A 5527-nucleotide genomic window follows, 5' to 3' on the forward strand; every position below is an offset into this window, starting at 1 on the left:
CTCCATCATTTGCATCCACTCAAACATCAGGAGACCACCACTACTACTACAGTACTACTACTACTACTGCTACTACTTACTACTGCTACTACTACTACTACTGCTGGCTGCTGCTGCTGCTATTATTCCTGCAACTACTTTGTTTACTGCAAGTACTACTACATTCAGTGAAATATTAGGAGATGAAAACAACAACTACTACTGTTACTGCTGCTGCTACTTGTAGATTCAATCTGCTGTTGCTCTGTCGTTATCTGAGCTGCAGTTTAAACTTGTTGTCTGGGTCAAAGTCACATGAACTTTGCTGCGTCCTCAGAGCCTGTGGTTTGCATCCAGTCAAACATCAGGAGACAACGACAACTGCTACTACCCAACTTTACCATTATTAATAAGCTATTACCATGCTTACTGCTTCATGTGCCACTGCTGCTAACAGCTGATGCAGTGGATACTGTCAAAACAGAGAAAGTGCTGAAACTGCTCACAAACAGCCAGAAAACAAACAGAACACACTTCAGCCTCTGTCACAACCAGTCACTAAGTTCTACTGTTTGGAAAGAAGAAATTCATACAGCTCTGGTTTAACAAACCAATCAATAAAATCATATGTTAAAATTATAATTATACAATTATAAAATAATATAAATTATATATTCCAATAATTTTAAACTAATGTGTTCACATATTTTAATACCCACCCCCTCCAGGGCTCCTCTATCCTCCATATTTGCATACAGACAGAGCTGCTTCAGTAATAACAGACAAGAAGAAGATGCAGATATTCTATAGGTGCTGTATTCTCTCTCCTCACACATAAGGTCAATTACAACACCCTAAAGAGAACTGTTACAGGGGAATAGAGGAAAACCACTGATCATCATATTAAGAAATAATTATGAAATATAATGATTCAAAAACAAAGTCTGACAGGTGATCAGTAAAGACAAAACCACAAAATCCAAATATCTGAGTGTGTGAAAATGAAATCTCACCTTTGTGTCATTTCTTCAGTTTTCTCTTTAATCTTCCACATCTACGCTGCGTCTGCTGTAACCGAACAATGATCCCTGTTTCCAAAACACGACCTGACCAAGCACAGCCCTGACGTCGTCACAGGAAAATGACTTTTCTGGGCTTTAGACAAGTTAAAAAAAAAAAAAAAGATTAAAACTCCATGGCTCAAAAATACACAACCCCAAGACTAATAACTGATTGTGTTTACAGATGGAGGTGTCCTGTCAACAGTTTGAAAGAATAGTAAAAAGATGAGTCACTGAGATTAATTTATATCCATAAAGTGCATTTACCAATGAATCAAGACTCCCAACTCACACAAAAATAAATTCAGGCTGAAAAATCCTTCAGATTCCTTCAATACAAATCAAAAAGCTCAAAAGAGGAAGAGAGAGAAAAGAGACAGGGTCTGTAGGAGGAATAATACTCAGGAGAATGATATCATACTGGAACAAATAATCAGGGAATCATTTTAAGATTTTTCTAATCATTTCTTCTCCTCCACTCCAATACAGATTACCTGTTTGTTATTTCTTTTTTAATATGTCAATTTTTCTTCATATATTGTAAAAGAGCAGTGAGTCTCTATCCACAGATATTTTGAGACATCCTTCTACAGCTGTCCACCAGGTGGAGCCAGAGTTCTCCACAGTGATTATTCTGTGTCTAATTTCTCTGACTTCACTGAGGTTTTAACTGAAAATCATCTGTGTCCACACACACATGAACATAATGAAAGACCAATAAATAACTGAAACAGGTCAATGTGCAATAAGTGTCCACATTGAATCATGTGACAGTGTCGTCCACAGTGTTCCTGGACAGACACTGATGTTAAACTGTCCATTCAAATATACAGACTCTCTATAACAGAGACCTCATGATTCTCTCTGATGAATTCAAAACAACATGAAAGTCCAGAGGTTCTGTGGATGAGGACAGAAAGAAAATCAACCTCCATCTTCTTCTTCAGGAGGAACATGAGAAGGAAACATCAGGTCTATAACTGTGAATGAGATCACTGCAGGATTCTCTCTGTCACACTTTAACAAGATTTTATTTCTGCAAATAAAGATCAGATGAAGGACTCCACACAGTCCAAAACTATCTCTGCCATGACACTGGGAGAATCATTATGAGCTATACAGTGATTCAGTTAATTTATCTGATCCATTAAAACCACCATCTGAATGTTCCTCTTTTATTTCCAAATGAATGAGAATATGAGTGAGTCAACAACACTGAGCTGAAAACTGACAGGATGACTCATTATAAAACTTCAGAGTCAGAGTTTTTCTTCTTTTCATGTGTTTGAATCAAACTTCACTTTATCTTCAGAGTCAACCAGAAACAATGAAAACTCTCAGAATGAAGCTGGAGATGATTTTTAATAACATGACATCTGCTTCTTTTACAATCACAGACAAGAGCAAAGAGGTGAAGCACATAGAGATGATGATGATGATGATGATGATGATGATGATGATTTTTGTGATTGACTGTAATTATAACTGATTTACTGATGTTTTATTCAGTTATTAATCCGCTTATTGATTTTCAGATGAGTCTGAGCTTTCTCTGGTTCCACATTTACAACCTGACGACCACACAAACTCTAACTTTCCTAGTTGAGTTAAAAAGTCCGCTCATCCCAGAAAAAAATCCATTTGAATTTTGTGCAAAAGTGATCATCTTGTATACATCTGTTATTTATCCAATGGGAACAAGATGAATGAACAAACTCTGATCAGATCAAACTGTCCTGGATGTGTGATTGATAACTGATGTATTGAGTATTTCTTTGATTATCAATTTACTTTAGTTGTTTTCAGATGATTGTAAACCTTCTGTGACTTCACATCTGTCTTGTTGATTCTCTCCTCAGTTGATCACTGACGGGGACATCGCTCATTAAGCTTGTTGAGAATCTCCTGCAGTTTGGACTCCATCTTGTCCAGTTTGACATCAAGGGTGCTGATGTCAGGCACAGGATGTTGTAAATCGGTCTCTGAGTCGTTCCTGATGTCGAATTCCTTTTCACATCTGTCTCCATAGAAACCATCTGGGCACTCACACAGCCAATCATTGGAGTCCAGCAGCCTCTCACACTTTCCTCCATTGTCACATCCCTGACTGCAGACACTCAAGCTCTGGGAGAAGTACATTGAAATCTTATGTCTAAGTTCACCCCATGTACTGGAACCCCTCTGACATTTAGCTGTATGAAATGGTTCTGGGAACTGAGCAAAGTCGTCCCATAGGTGACATGTGTCACTTTGACAAAGTCTGTGATTCGTAGACGTAATCTTTGCCCAGACACATCAAAGAAACGGACACATTGTTTTTCTAGCTCTGACACTTGATCACATTGTTTACGTACAAACAGTCATTGCCAAGCTCCTTCAGATGATCTTCTAATAACTTGTCTGCTTTCAGGGTGGGGCTGACAGCCACAGTGACTTTAGCTGAATGGAACTCCTTCATATTATACAAGATGAAATTTGACTTCTGGTCTGTGTTGTACACCAGCACCACCCAGTTATACCAGTTGTACTTCTTGTCCAGAAATGTTTTCACCTGATCAGCGATGGCGGTTTTGTTATCAGGACTCATTGCTTTGCTGATCTCCTCCACATCCTTCTCCAAGTACTGTGTATAGTTTTTCAGACAGAACTTCACAGCTGATATTTGAGCTTCAGAGACGGTCTTGAACATCTCAGTTTGTACAGCTTGTTTTCTTGATGAGCTAAAACCAATCAGATCCCAGTAGAGCTGATTGAGTACCATCCCCCTCCACAGCAAGCTGCTGAAATATATGTTATATTTACCAATCTCACCAATGTTACATTTAAACTTCTTCTTCAGCAGGTTGTTGAGGTTTCCACTCAGAGACGTGCTGCTGACTGTCAGGTAATGGTAGAGGTTGGCCACACTGGCCTCAACTGCTGTGTTCTCATAGTAGTTGGTGAATATCTCTGCCAGTCGGAGTTTGTCTTCAGCAGTGTTTACCAACCCACTGTTCTCACGGAACTCGTCAAACTTCTTCCAGGCGTTGAGGATGCGGACCTCGTCTTGAGAATAGACGCTGGCGTAGTTGAACCATTCTACATCTGTTGCTAGGTTGGAGATCTGGAGGGAGAGAGAGTCCAGTTTCCTGTTCACCTCAGCAAACCCTTCTCTCAGCTCCTTCAGAGGGTTTTCTTGAGGACAAAGGCCAAAACCACATTGACAATGGATGATACCAGACCTCCGATGACGGGTGCCGTGCTGGCGATATTGGAGATCCCCTTCAACACACTTGACAACGTTTCAATGTTTTTCTTTCCAATCCTGTCGTTGATGAAATTCAGAACATCTTTTGCAGTCTGCATAGATGCTGCTACCTCCTCTCTGGTACGGAAAGGCAGGGCTCTTCTTACCCTGTGTGGTGGAGACAGGTCGGTGGAGGTGGAGTCATGTGACCGAGCAGAGGAGGTCGTCCAGTAAAGAAGAAGGATCAGTGAAGCCAACAGCATGGAGGTAGACCACCGTGGAGACGCCATGACTGCAACACAGATAACATAACATGGGATATTCATTAAGATTTACATCATGTCCTTTAATGGATGTGTAAAATGTTGTCACTAAATGAAATCCAGGCTTTTGTAAAATTGTTCCATATCAATATTCTTGTCTGGTGAAATGGTTACATTAAAGTTACCTCCTCTGAGAAAAGTTTGTTTAAGGCCATGTAACTTACATAATTTACTATATACATAACTGTGTACCCAGACAGTTTGTTAAAGTTACTCAGTCTTTAAAAGGAGGAAATGGACAGGTCTTATTTAGATGAATATATTAAAACATCATCTGCATATAGTCAGACTTTGAACTCTTGCTTCCTGATCTCACTTCTGTGTTTGAGCTGAAAGCAGCAGCAAAACACTCAATGGCCAGAGAAAAAAAGGAACAAAGAATGGTCAGTCCCTCATTATTACTTCCAGGGTTACATATCTATGGCTTATTCAACATGTGACCAAGGATTGCCACATCATTTTAACTACATCTCTCCCTAACCTGAGTTAAGAGTTACATCTGCTGCAGTGATAAACCTCGACCTATGTACATTATCTGTATGTAACTATGTATAACTGTACAATCCCTGTTAGATAAATAAAAAAACTCAGACCTGAGAAGAGGCTTGGAGAGCTGGATACTGGTCCAGAAAGGGTGTGGCTGGTGGAGCTGATCGACAGGTAGTCTGGATGGTTGTTGAATGATGGTCTGTGACCACAGTCTGGAGGCTGTTGATCTCTGAGCTCCACACAGCACAACCAATCATTCTTATCGGAGGCTGACTGACCACACCTTCCCTTCAACCACATGATTCTCATCCACTTTGGAGTAGGTGGAGCTGGAGGCACAGAGGTTTACCCTATATAGAGAGACACACACAAGTCATTAATGATTCAATGATAATTACTATTTCTTCATTTCAGTGTTCTGCAGAAGAGAATGTAAACACCAGGTTTTG

The 5527-nt window shown here is 39.8% G+C and overlaps 1 pseudogene; it reads right to left on the reverse strand.

The window, feature by feature from the left end:
* Positions 1–2383: 2383 nt before the first annotated feature.
* Positions 2384–5383, reverse strand: LOC127140854 (SE-cephalotoxin-like; annotated as a pseudogene).
* Between the last annotated feature and the right edge of the window lie 144 nt (positions 5384–5527).

The sequence above is a fragment of the Lates calcarifer genome, unplaced genomic scaffold, assembly GCF_001640805.2.
Source record: "Lates calcarifer isolate ASB-BC8 unplaced genomic scaffold, TLL_Latcal_v3 _unitig_5222_quiver_3558, whole genome shotgun sequence".
NCBI classification, from domain to species: Eukaryota; Metazoa; Chordata; class Actinopteri; family Centropomidae; genus Lates; species Lates calcarifer.